The sequence below is a fragment of the Aulostomus chinensis genome, chromosome 1 (genome assembly GCF_037954235.1).
Source record: "Aulostomus chinensis isolate RoL2024-O1b breed Wild chromosome 1, RoL_Achi_v1.0, whole genome shotgun sequence".
Lineage (NCBI taxonomy): Eukaryota > Metazoa > Chordata > Actinopteri > Syngnathiformes > Aulostomidae > Aulostomus > Aulostomus chinensis.
The window spans coordinates 31677910-31692026 of NC_141320.1; the positions used below are offsets into that span (position 1 = coordinate 31677910).

Genomic DNA, 14117 nt, shown 5'->3' on the forward strand with positions numbered 1-14117 from the left:
AGGGATAGGCTCCACCCCCACGAACCATTGCAGATCATCAATAACCAAAGCTACTAAGGAGGATTACAGAGTTTGGGAGTCAGTGACTTAATAGAGTCTAACAAAGGGTTGGACCTGAATGAGACAGTCACCCTTCAACATGGGGCCATGGCAGAGTGAACCAAGAACACTACAATGGGGGTGAGAGTGGAGCCATGATGGACTCACAGTTCATCACCTCCACCATCATGTGGACCACCTGATCACCTCTCCCTCAACCTCTAAATAACTCATTCCCTGACCGGGAATCGAACCCGGGCCGCGGCGGTGAAAGCGCCGAATCCTAGCCACTAGACCATCAGGGACCACACTGAGCTCTCCAACAACAGAGACTATAGACAATGACTCAAGAACACAGGACTCTGTGGTCTCAGCTTGAGATGCAGAGGGTCCACCAAGACCACCAGACACCTCAGCCCCCTAAAGACAGTCCACCCCCAGGATCCTGCCCCCTCTGCTCCAACTCAGCCCTCCATTCATAACGTGACTTTCGCTACGTCCGAACTGCCAAGTACTAACCTACGTCCTCCTGCTACGACCTGAACATGGCGGCACCACTCAGACACCCGAGAAGATTGGTGGGGAAGCACGACCTCTGCTGGCAGAGCACAGACACCGCAATTAGGTAGACAGCACCAACGAAAGCCCCACCTGCTGGCCTGACTGTGGTACTGCACTCCACTCTGAACGCACCCTTCATTCATTCTCTATTATTAAGCACGTTAACGCACCTGTAAAGGTGTGTTCACATTATATACATATTATATATTTATGCTTGGCCGTTTTTGATGAACTTGGGCGGTACTCTGGTGCAAAGATGAGGTCATGGAGCTGATCTGGGAGCAGTCCTGATGTTAAATGCTGTGATGAAGGACAGTGTAGAGGAAAAATGCGTCAAATTTAAATTTTAAACAGTTTAACGTTGTTGGCAGGACTCCAACCTGAGCAGGGAGACCCCAATGGATTTCTAGTCCATCGCCTTCACCACTCGGCCACAACGACCACATTCACACACTTTTGTAGGAGACTGAAATTAGACAATGAAAGTTCATGTCAGCACAGTCAAACATTTTTTGTCCTCTCTCAAAGACAAACTATTTGTGTGTGTGTGTGTGTGTGTGTGTGTGTGTGTGTGTGTGTGTGTGTGTGTGTGTGTGTGTGTCAGTGTTGTGACTGAGCGGTGAAGAAGACGACCTTCTGACTCCATTTTCTTTGTTGCTCTTCTATCAGTTCCTCAGTTTCTCTCATCAAGTGAAGCAGCTTTGACAGGTTTACTTCTCTGTGTGTTCACAACTTTGGTCTTTAAACTCCTGACAAACTCACCACGTCACACATTTGGTGAATTAAAGCAACAAATAATGACATCATGATGATTCAGGTTCGGGGGGCACGGCCTGGAGGAAGAGTGGCCGTCTAGCAGAGTTGCTGGTTCAGTTCTCACTTCAGCTGGTGACCATGTTGAAGTGTCCTTGAGCAAGACACTGAGCCCCTCATTGCCCCTGATGACCAGCATCCAAGACCAACAAGCTTCTGATTGGCTCTGATTCTCTGAGCCAAAATCCAACACAGGAAACAGAAACTCTTGAGGTTGTCTCACATTTTTTAAAGAAACTCAGCACAGGACAGTGATAGGAGGCTGGTTTCCTTGATGTGGGCTTCACCTCCACTGCTGTCCACATTTAAATGCTGGCTGATGCTGGTCCCCTGTTGAAACCTGGACCAGACCAGGGACCTTCAGACCTTCAGTCTAACGCTGTTCCAGCATTGGATGAAAAAGTCTGGTCCTCTCATCTTCTTCAACATTGACTTGTTCTACCAGGACAAGAGAATCTGAGCTTGGATGTCATTTAGCAGTCAAAGGCTTGTTAAACTGGTCAACATCAGCTGGTGTTCACTCTGATGATGTAGCGATGGTCTGGATTCTTCCTTCTGGAGCACCAAGCTGCTGGGAAGAAGCCTGATGATGTCAGAGTTGTGTTCAGTGGCTCCTGCTGGGTCCATTTCTGACAAATGGGCTCCAAAGAGTTCAGCTGTTTCAAAGGCTAAGAGAAAGCAGCACATCATGGCGGTCAGGAGACGAGGTGGCCGAGTGGTTAAGGTGATGGACTGCTGATCCATTGAGCTCTGCAGGCGTGGGTTCCAATCCCACGACGTTCCTCGTCGTAGGAGACTTTGGTTTCTGCTCCTAGATTCTGGAACGACTCTGAACTGTGAGGCTTTGCAAGAGGAGATTCTGCAGCACCTGAGAGCTGCAGTTCCAGGACCCCACAGCACCACCTACTGAATTGGATGATAAAATGCATTTGTTGGACTTTTGTTTTTTGGTGACAGCGCCACCTATCAAATTAGATGATAGCAAAATACTACTTTCTAACTGTAGTATTAAAGGTTTATTCATTCATTTTAAACTTTTTGGAGGAAACAACTGTAAATTAACCAGCAGTTACTGGTGATGCTTCACAGTTTCCAAGCTCAAACGGCCTCCTGCTTGTTGGACTCACAATTTCCAAAAAATGTAGACATCAAAAGTCAAATCATGTTTTTGTTTGGTTTTGTGTTGTTTTGTTTTTTACTGGAGGAAAACTTCAAATTGTGATGATGTGTCTGACTTAGAAACTGAACCCCCAAAAATCAAAAAGTCTCCTTCTTCTGTGCCGTGATCTCTGAGCTGATCATGATTGATCTCATCAATAATCCTTGGCAGCCGACCAGTCACACACAGCCCCCCCCCCACACACACACACTGAGACATGCAGCAGCTCACAGTAACTGCCTCAGTCACACAGCAGATAGACTCCTTTCTATAACAAGATAAGCAGTAGAAAATGGATGGAAGTGATGATGAACTGATGAACAGGTGATTTGTCCAAAAGTCAACATCAGATTCATTTCCAATCTGTGGAAGCAGTTTCATCTTGAGGTTCCAGGTAAGAACAGCCAGCTGTGGGCTGACACACATCTCTTCAGGAGCACTTCTATGCTCCAAACTTGCCAGGTTGAATTGTGTCTGTATTCTGAGGGCAGCAGGAGGACGGAGGAGTGAGGACACACACATTTGGAACTGAGAGCAGCTGTGTGTGGGATTTCCCCAGCAAAGATAAAACCAGCTCCTTCATGCTGGCTATGAAGGCTCACAGTCACACTGACCCAGCTACAAATACTTTGATATGCAACAGACTGGTTTCTCTTCTGGTAGTTTGTTATCAACTGTTGTCACATTTATGGATCAATTTAGCTGGTAAGATGAAGGCTCCAAAGGACCAGCTGGAGATGCCGGGGATTGAACCCGGGGCCTCATACATGCGAAGCATGCCCTCTACCACTGAGCTACATCCCCTCTGTCAGAGTCACTGTTTAACTGATGCAGCAACACAAACACAGACACAACATTTTTCTCCTTCATTTTAGGGATAAAAAGGAAGTCAGCCTGTGATCTCAAAGGCTCTGTGATCTCAGTAGTTTCACTGTGATGTCAGCCCACACAGCCTTAGACCACAGAGGCAAGTAAGGCTCCAGGAAGCTGAGGCTGCTCCGTTCTCAGTCCAGTCCAGAGTGAAGGTTTTCCTCTCTGAAGCTTTCCAATCCAGCCCAGATCCTCTCTGACTAGCAGGAGTCTTTGACCAGGAAATGAGAATTATATTGAACGTCTGCTCATCCTCAGAATGAAGTAAAAGTATTTGTGTTCCTAAAATAATCTTCAGATGTTAAGATCAATTATTAACATTGATTGACAGCTCTAAACTGACCCATCATCACTATACAGTTGCAAACTGAGAACTGGAATATTTATAAATCCACAGTTGCTCATAACAACTGGTAGTACAAGTACACAGTAGAGACGACTGTAGGAAGTAGCAGTTGTGAGCCTTGAAAAAAATGCAGTAAAGACAGGAAGCCCCCATCACATTGTCAGTGTTTCAGTGACTGGCATTGTGAAGAGACTGAGACAAAGTCACGTTATGAATGGAGGGCTGAGTTGGAGCAGAGGGGGACAGGATCCTGGGGGTGGACTGTCTTTAGGGGGCTGAGGTGTCTGGTGGTCTTGGTGGACCCTCTGCATCTCAAGCTGAGACCACAGAGTCCTGTGTTCTTGAGTCATTGTTTATAGTCTCTGTTGTTGGAGAGCTCAGTGTGGTCCCTGATGGTCTAGTGGTTAGGATTCGGCGCTCTCACCGCCGCGGCCCGGGTTCGATTCCCGGTCAGGGAATGAGTTATTTAGAGGTTGAGGTGATCAGGTGGTCCACATGATGGTGGAGGTGATGAACTGTGAGTCCATCATGGCTCCACTCTCACCCCCATTGTAGTGTTCTTGGTTCACTCTGCCATGGCCCCACGTTGAAGGGAAACTGTCTCATTCAGGTTCAACCCTTTGTTAGACTCTATTAAGTCACTGACTCCTGCAAGGACAAACTCTGGTCAGTGTGGTCCCTGATGGTCTAGTGGCTAGAATTGGTGCTCTCACTGCCACAGCCTAGGGTTCAAGTCCTGGTCAGGGAAGCTGTGGATACCCTGAGGTTCTAGCCAACTATGGACTGATAGCTGACCTCCCCTCCTCTCTAAAATCCTGGAGAAAGCAGCTGCTAATCAGCTGAGTGACTTCCTCCATAACAAGAGTTGATTTGAGGGTTTCAGTCTGGTTTTAGAGCCCAGCACAGAGACAGCACTGGTAGAAGTCACTGGATATATAAATATATATTATCGATAAATATCGGCCGACTCATCAATGGCTGAGGAATACATTCAGTCAGTAGCATAACAGTCCTCTGAAGCTGTAACGTGAGCCCACTTCTACCGACTAGAGGAGAGGTAAAATTACACCTGAAATCTGAGGTTTGTCCCTCAAAAAGAACCGCGATGTACTAAAAGTTTCCTCCCCAGAAAGATTCTATCAACAAACACTTTAAATTGATATTCTGGAGTTTTATTTCAGTCGCCTGGAATTTGCTGTGGAGTGAGTAAGATGGTATTTAAATGGCAGGCCTATCCACTCGCGCTAGCACGAGCATTGCAGATAGCGTCAGCAGGACCAGACCCAATGGGTCCAGAACTGTCTCCAGTTGCTGGGAGCACCCTGGTGAGCTGGGAAGGCCAAAGGTCCAGAAAAGTGAACCTCCACTTCAAGACTGCAGCTGCTCCAGAAAGCAGCTGCAGTCTTGAAGTGGAGGAAGAAGTGCATGGACAGGAACTAGGAGGAGAGACCACATCACCAATCCAGAACAGAGTTTAAAATCCTTCTCCTCAGTCTTAAAGCTCTGAAAGGAACATTCCAGCTAAAAAGGAACCTCAGATGTGTTCTTGTGTTTTTATTATTTCGAACGATGGCAGGGATTTGGTTTGAGAGCATCCATGTCTAACTAGGTTTTGGTGCATACTGCTAATTAGCTCCCACCGCAGGTCGTGGGGGCAGCAGATAAACAGACAAATCATAACAAGAACATCCACTCCAAATAGTCAAACACCAGGGTGGTGATCAAGTAGAGCCTCTGCATGTCAACAAAAGCACTGACAACTTTAAAAGAGAACAGAAAGTTTATTAAAAGACAAGTTTATAAGGACAGTTAAAGGTGTGTAGACGGCTGTTTACACTTTAATTCAGCTGTAGAAGAAGAAGACCTTCACTGTGAAAACTCATCCTGTGTTACAGCCGCCCCTCCAGGACGGTCAGGGACCAACTTCAGTCCTGGTCCTGATACACCGGAAATCCAACCAATCCCTCCCATGGGAACCATGTATTTGTTAAAGCAGCGCTCGCTGTGTCTGTGTAGGAGCCGGTACTGAGCGTATACTGCATGTGTACTACTACTAAAGGTACTTCACCGGAGGCTCCAGCTGATGTCACATATTTCTCCATCAGCTGGATGACATCACTGATATCAGAGACTCCGCCCACTCATTTATTTTCACACATCTCAAAGACAATTCAGTGTTTGATCAGGGATCAATACATCAATATAAAGATCAGTACTTGGTGCCAAGTGGATCTTTGATGGTGACCTCAGAGAAATCAGATCAGCCCTCACACCCTCCTGTCCAATGGTGGCTCCATGATTTCAGCTTCATCCTGTCTCTTTCCTGATGTGTTTTCCCTTCTGCTTTCAAAAACTCTTTACACCCACAACCTTCATGTCTGGCCTCCACCACCATGATTAGTTTCAGTTTCTCCTCAGCTTCAGTCACACAACACAGGATGGACAAAGGAAGTTTCTCTGTTGCGTCGTCTCAAGTTTTCCTGACCTGAGGAGCTTTGTTAACTAACTCAGCAAGACTGATGTCTCTCAGCTGTGTGTTCTCATCATTGTTCTCCATGTAGACACGTTGTCTCCACTGACCATAATCCACTCACCTTCCTTCATTCGTTGCAGTGTCCCAACCAGAGACCAGTCAGGTGGTCTCTGTTCCTGCAGTCATACTGGATATTCGCTATGTGAAGGGGACCAACAAAGTGGTGGTGGACGTGTTGTCTAGAGTTCCTCAGTGTGGTATTTGATTGTGACCGGTTTTCCTCTCTCTGGTTCTCCTCTTGTCTTTTCCTAGCCTCTTAAATTGCAACAAGAGATGCTGGACCACCGGAGCAGGCCACTGGTTCCCCTCCTGATAGTTTGACCTTATCTGAGCAGTCCAATGGGGGACGTATATGGTTTTTAGAGGTTTAGTGAATTATCATTTTGGGATTCAAGAAAAATTACATTCATGGTATTTTGGTAGCGGGATTCCCTTCAGGACCCTGTTCTTGTAGGGGGGTGTGATGGTCCCTTGGCTGATGTCTTTCATGATGTTTCTTGTGTTGCAGCAGGGAGCTGGAGAGTGGGGAGCTGTTCATTCCTCCTAGTTGGTTAGTTGCTCTCTTCATAAAGAACCCGCCTTGCCGGCCAGGAGCCGCTCTTCCTCCTCATCCATTGTCACTTTCATTTTCAGCAGCCAACATCTCTTCCTTACAGCTCCCTTACACTCATGCAACCATAACATTGACTCCATTGCCTGTCAAATCCCATGGCTCTTTTTGTTCTATTTTGTTTTGTTGTTGTTTTCTTGGTTAAAAAAAACATTATTTGGCTTCCTACCCACATCTCCCACTGTTTTGCCATTGCTTCAGAGCCAAGTCGTGAGAAATGGTTTCTCCCCAGTGTGGGTTCTCATGTGACTTTTCAGATGTCCCTATTCTGAGAATTTTTTACCACAAACTGAGCAGGGGAAGGGTTCTCCTCAGTGTGCATTCTCGTGTGTCTTTTCAGACATCCCTTTTCTGAGAATCTTTTGCCACACACAGTGCAGGGGAATGGTTTCTCCCCAGTGTGCATTTTCATATGTCTTTTCAGATGTCCCTTTTCTGGGAATCTTTTATGACATACTGAGCAAGGGAATGGTTTCTCCCCAGTGTGCACTTTCATGTGTCTTTTCAGACATCCCCTTTCTGAAAATCTTTTGCAACAAACTGAGCAGGGGAATGGTTTCTCCCCAGTGTGCATTCTCATGTGTCTTTTCAGATGTCCCTTTTCTGAGAATCTTTTACTACACACTGAGCAGGGGAATGGTTTCTCCCCAGTGTGTGCTCTCGTGTGATTCTAGATGTGCCTTCACTGAGAATCTTGTGCCACAAACTGAGCAAGGGAATGGTTTCTCCCCAGTATGTGTTCTCATGTGTCTTTTCACACATCCCTTATCTGAAAATTTTATGCCACAAACAGAGCAGGGGAATGGTTTCTCCCCAGTGTGCGTTCTCATGTGTCTTTTCAGACATCCCTTTTCTGAAAATTTTTTGATACAAAGTAAGCATGGAAAAGGTTTCTCTCCAGTGTGTGTTCTCATGTGTCTTTTCAGACATCCCTTTTCTGAAAACGTTCTGCCACAAACTGAGCAGGGGAATGGTTTCTCCAAAGTGTGTGTTCTCATGTGTGATTTCAGATTCCCCGTTGAGAATCTTTTACCACAAACTGGGCATGGGAATGGTTTCACTCCAGTATGTGTTCTCATGTGTCTATTCAGACATCCCTTTACAGAAAATCTTTTGCCGCAAACTGAGCAGGGGAATGGTTTTTCTCCAGTATGTGTTCTCATGTGCGTTTTAAGATGTCGCTTTTCTGAGAATCTTTTGCCACACACTGAGCATGGGAATGGTTTCACACCAGAGTGTGTTCTCATGTGAGTATCCAAACTACTTCTGTAACGAAAACCTTTACTGCATGTTGAGCACCTAAATGGACGCTCATCCTCACTGACTTCTGTCTCAGATTCAGAAGGACCAAAGGTCACGTTCCTGATGATTTCTGATTCTCTTCCAGTTTTTAGTTTTTGCTCTTTTGAGCTGCAATGACTCACTTCCTGTCCTGGGCTCAGTTTCTGAAGCAAATTCCTCCTTGAGCCAAAGGGTTCCTTGTGCTCAGAGGTGGCCGTGTTATCAGGTCTGACCCAATCATCCTCACTGACTTCAGTCTCAGCTTCAGAAGAGTCTGACATCTGGTCTTCAGTCTTAGGTTGTACAAGTGTATCTGGATCTACCTTGCTGGCTGGTTCTGGTTCTGGTCCTCCACTCTCTTCTCCATCAGCTTCTGTTTTCAGAGGATGAATTGGGCTCCTGCTCAGAGACTCTTCTTTCAAGTTCTCCTCAGTTAGACTCTGATGAAGCTGTGGGAACTGAGGTTTCTCTTCGTCCCCTTCACTCTTCACAGGGACCAGAGTGAAGGGGAACGTGGTGATATCAGCCTCCTCCTGCCCTTGAAGCTGCGCTCCCTCCTCACTGGTCCAGAGCTCCTCCCACTCCTCTTTAATGTGGGAGGGCTCTGGGTCCTGCAGCTCAGGGGGAACCTCTTCTTTAATCACCAGCAGCTGCTCCACATCTGCAGGACACAAACAGCAACATCAGAAATCTCTTCATTTGACTCTGAAACAGCGGAGCAACAGACAGAAACAGAAATCAACTCAATGAAAAGAGACGTCCTGCTACTGATGACCAGTCAGCAAACTGGGAACAGAAACGCTGGCTTCAGATGCTTGGATCAACGTTGTGTCACCCAGGTCAAAGGTCATAGGTCCCCTCTGCTGAATGCCTTTGTCCATTCATAATCACATTCACTCGTTGGAATGTTAGTGTCTATAATGGGACAAATGGACAATTCTTGAACGGCCAGTCCAACCCAAGGTCGCCAAGAAAAATCTTTCTTTTTTTAAAGTAGGCCTTTATAATATCTGTGTCAGCCTACATCTTAATGTCAAAAAAGAAGCAACATGCACAGCATCCTGGGCCAGCCTGACACACACACACGACACGGCAAGGCTGAGTGAAGCAGTCCTAGTCCCCTATTATCCAGCTAGAACCCTTCGCTCCCAGGATGGAGGGTTACTGGTGGTTCCTAGAGTTCTAAAAGTAGAATGGGAGCCAGAGCCTTCAGCTATCAGGCTCCCCTCCTGTGGAACGGTTTGAGTCCGGGATGCCCCCCCCCCCCCCAAGACCTTCCTTTTTGATCAAACTTATAGTTAGGACAGCTTAAACCGGCCCTTCGATATTTTGCTGTAGGCTTCAACCTGGTTTATGCTTCTGCATGGCATCAACGCCGTACCTACACTGTCGACGCAGACCTACATGGACCCTACGCCGCAGCAGACGTGCACCTCCAAAATATTCATTGTGTCGACACGTCGTGACGTGAACATCAAGGACTGTGATTGGTCCGTTCAGAGGAGTCGCCGAATGCATTTAGAGGTGGAAGAACCTCCACGACAAAATGTGCGTCTCCGGAAGAAAATGGCCACAAGTCGTGTTTTTCATGTTCAAGGTTTTAAGTTTGATTCATGAAAACAAAGTCGTTCAAAGAGAAGCACTGGACTTTCTGTTGGAAATAGTTTTGTTTTGGAATCTGACAAGAGCCCCCGAAACCATAGAAAGACACAGCCACACCCCCTAGCAGCTTGGAGGTGAGCTGCAGAGCAACGCATTCCCTCAACACAGAACTGGGCACTGGGCTTCTCTCTCCTCCTCTCTGTCCTCCTATATGTGTCATACATAAATCACACACATTACTAACTCCTCTTCTCCCCTCATCCCAGATCCTGGTGCTGCTGAGGAGGCTGCAGACCTGAAGAGGCTCAAGCTGCCACCCGTAGCTCCACCTGCTCACGTCCCCGTCTGTCCATCAGTCTCTTCCTTTCTCTCTCTCTTTATCTCTGTCCCTCTCTTTCCTTCTGCATATCTGTCTTCCTCCATTCTCTGTCTTTGTCTCTGCCCTGCTCTCCTGCTCTCTTTCCCCCCAACCAGTCAAAGCAGAAGGCCGTCCCCACTGATCCTGGATCTGCTCGACGTTCCTGCCTGTTAAAAGGAAGGTTTTCATCACCACTGTTGCAGGATGTGCTGCTGATGGAGAACTGTTGGGTGGAGGTTCATTGAAGGAGTTTGGTTCTAGACCTGCTCTACTAGTAAAGAGTCATGAGAGAACTTTGTTGTGATTTGGTTCAAACAAATAAAATTGACTTGACTTGAACGTGATGATAGTGTGGAAAAACTGTCAAAAAGAATGAAGACAGGTGAGAAAGAAAAGGGAGGATTAAAAAGAAGAGATTAAAGAAAAGCTATGGTCCTGCTGAGTGTTGTGATGCTCATGTTTAGCTGTCAAGCTAGCAGCTCTGGACTCACTGATCTGGACTGAAACTGCATTGAAATGAAACAACAGAGCTTCACTGGTGTCTGCAGGAGGTTTGCCTTTGGATTTTGTCCCCTAAATCGACTGTAACATTGGTTCATTCTGACGGGACTCATTTGGATATCATGTGACTTGCTGGAGACAGAGAGACTGCTGACACGTGTGTGTGTGTGTGTGTGTGTGTGTGTGTGTGTGTGTGTGTGTGTGTGTGTGTGTGTGTGCTGACTGAGTCCCACCAACATTGTGCTGCCTGCTCTTTGACTTTGTCTCAGGGGTTTTTCCAGCTGGTCTGGACCACTTGGTCTGATGAAGCTCCAGCTAGAATTCCTAGACTTTGTTTCTGAGCTACTAAAACCTCCCTTTATGTTGGGAACAATGCAGCAGGTCCCTGGGGGACTCACCTGCTCTGTCCAGCCTGACTCGGGGCTTCAGCACGGCATCGAGCAGCAACCTCTGCCGGCGGTTCTCCCGCTCGTACTCCGCCACGGTTTCCTCCAGCAGAGCCACGATCTGCTCCGCGGCCGCCGCCAGCCGCTCGGTGAGCAGCGCTCTCAGCACCGGTACTCCAGCCGCTGAGTCTCCTTCTCCCAGCTGCAGCAGGAAGTCTTCAGCGGCGGCGAGGATCCGCTCCTGGACCGACACCCGCAGCAGCTGCGCGGCGCACATGTTGAGGTTCTACGGCGCCACTCAGCCTTCAGGAGACAAAGACCGAGGCCGGGGGTTCACGGACTTCTCCTTCTTTCCTTGTTGTTTGAAAACCTCCCGCGTCTTCGTCTCGTTCTGTGAAGCGCGTTTTGATGACGTATGTGGTGACGTCCGAAGCCTCTTCAGCCGGCAGTGACCACGTGACTGATTCAGGACCTGCTTCTCCGGCTTGGCGTGAGATTCTAAATGTAAAGCAGTGAAACGCCGTGGTTTCCTCCCTCCTCGTCCAAAAGCGTTCGCTATTTGATCAAAGGAAGGAAAAACAAGTGACTCCATGTTGTGGAGGCTGAACTCAGAGTTGAGAGAACTTTCATTCTGATCTGAGAGCAGCAACAAAGCCACTGAGAAAAACTGAACCACTGTCAGAGTCGGCACAGCATCAGCAGTCAGGCTGTGTTCACACTGGGAGAAACCATCGGACAGAAACCTCCCTCAGTCACACTGAAGGAACCTGAACTGACTGCTGCAGCTGGGACACACACACACACACACACACACACACACACACACACACACACACACACACACACACTCAGCAGGAAACATGAACAGAGAGATAAAAGCACAGGATGCCTCCTCCTCCTCCTTCCAGAGATCAACTGATCTCCAGATTGACTTCAATTCTTTGATCAGAATTCTTCTTCCTCCTTGATAGATTTATTGATACTTTGTCATTGACGGTCCATTCCTATTGCAGGATGTTAAAGAGCAGAAGAACCAGGTTCCCATGTATGGAACTAGAATATTTATAGACTGTATTGCAGTCGTTTCCAACATCCATCCATCCATTGTCTTCCACTTATTCCTGTTAAGGGTCATGGGGGTGGAGCCTATCGCAGAGTCTACAGGTGAGAGGCGGGGTTCACCCTGGACAGGTCACCAGTCCATCACAGGACCAACACATAGAGACAGACAACCATTCACTCTCACAGTCACACCTACAGTCAATTTAGAGTATCAATCAGCCTCGTCCCCTCTTGATGTCTTTGGACTGTGGGAGGAAGCTGGAGTACCAGAGAGAACCCACACAGGAACAGGAGAACATGCAGACTCACACAGAAAGATCCTGTGCTCCAGCCGGGACTGCAACCCTGAACCTTCTTGCTGTGAGGTATTTTTATCTCACAAGTGGAAAAATGTAGAATCTTCATGTCATTACATGTCGTTCTCCATTGGGTCACTAGGGGGCAGCACCTACCTGCATCACCAATATGAACCTTCAGTCTGTCAGGGGGTAGAATTCAGTCACCACCAATGACATCAGAGTCAGAGTTTAGACATCAAAGACAGACATTAAAGCCTCTCTGATAAAACAAAAATATACTGCAATATTTTTTTCCAAAGTGAGACCCTCTTTATTCTCTAGTTTAATCTGCTGCAATAATAATGAGCATCTTTGTCAGTCTACTGATGAATGTCAGATATCTTTGATGACCAAACCTGGACGTTTGTCTCAGTTTGACTGGAAGTCTCATTCATTCATTTCTCCTCCATGATTTCCTGCCATGATTTCCTGGTTCTGCTCCATTCAGGTTCAGAGAGCTGAGATTAAAATCACTCAGGAATAAAAGAGGAGACACCAACAAGTCAGCATGGAAGAGGAGCAGCTTTTCAAACTGGTCACCCTGGCTGCTGGTCTGGGCCTCCCTTTGCCTCGGTGCTCCTTGAACCAGTGAAGGTCCTGGTCCAGTCTTCTCCACTGAGTCCTCGTCAACAGGGAGCACCTCCCCACCAGAGAGGTGCAGGGCAAAGGAAAGGAAAACTCCAACCAGAATGAACGCTGCACTAAAAACTGCCCTCCATTTCTTGAGGGGAACGTTGGGTCTTCCTCAGGCAAATGGCAGTCAGCAGTGGCTCAACATCTGAACTGAGCCCAGACCAGGTCAGCTGATCATTCACCAGCTCAGCCCCTCCCACTCATGACGAAGACCTTGAAAACCCCAACATCACCTCCTCCACCTCAGTCTGGCGTGTGTGGATGGAGGGCTGTGACGTCAGCAGCGATGACATCACTGACACAAACACACTGATCTCTGACTGGTCTGGTCTGAGTGGGATTCAGTGACATCACACAACCTGCACCAGATGAAGGGGCGGGGCATCCAGGAGCTGTGACATCACTGGTGACTCTTGTTGGGCCGCCTTCTTGGCCAAAGTGGAGGAGAACAGGACCCAAATACAGACGGGGGAGAGGAGCGTTCAACAAAAGGAGGCTTGAATGATGAAAAGACAAAGAACAACAAAGGAACTCAAAGCACCAACAGAGGAGAAAAGACAAAGTAGCAAACAAAAGCCAAACTTCCACTGGAAACTTGGAGGAGCTGGAACAGGAGGGAGAGAACATGAGGCTGAGAACCCTGGAGAATGAGAGGTGGACAAATCCACCAGCGCAGCATCAGGAGAGCAAAGAAACCAGAAGGAGCTTTGAGGAGCTGCTGACATGCAGCCAGGGAGCGTCTGCCTGAGATGGGAGGAGCTGCTCATCCACCCAGATGGAGAAGCAGCCATCTTGCTCTTCTGACGCCGACCGGCAGAAGGAACAGAGGAGGTGAGGGGCCTCATGTTGTCATGGCAACATGGAAACATTCCACTCTGTCAGCGATGCCTCCATCAGACGCACTTTGTCTTTGTGAAGATCAAAGTGAAAGGAAATAATAAAATAAAACAATGAAGGCTGCATGAACTGAGTGACACACTTGAGGATGACATCAGCGAAATGTGTGATGTCACACTGCTGAGTCG

The 14117-nt window shown here is 47.5% G+C and overlaps 3 non-coding genes across 3 annotated transcripts; 1 reads left to right on the forward strand and 2 right to left on the reverse strand.

The window, feature by feature from the left end:
- Positions 1-272: 272 nt before the first annotated feature.
- On the reverse strand, positions 273-344 carry trnae-uuc (transfer RNA glutamic acid (anticodon UUC)). The gene has a single exon. It is a non-coding gene; the product is annotated as a tRNA-Glu (tRNA).
- A 2960-nt stretch (positions 345-3304) lies between these two features.
- Positions 3305-3376, reverse strand: trnaa-cgc (transfer RNA alanine (anticodon CGC)). The gene has a single exon. It is a non-coding gene; the product is annotated as a tRNA-Ala (tRNA).
- A 798-nt stretch (positions 3377-4174) lies between these two features.
- Positions 4175-4246, forward strand: trnae-cuc (transfer RNA glutamic acid (anticodon CUC)). The gene has a single exon. It is a non-coding gene; the product is annotated as a tRNA-Glu (tRNA).
- Positions 4247-14117: the final 9871 nt, after the last annotated feature.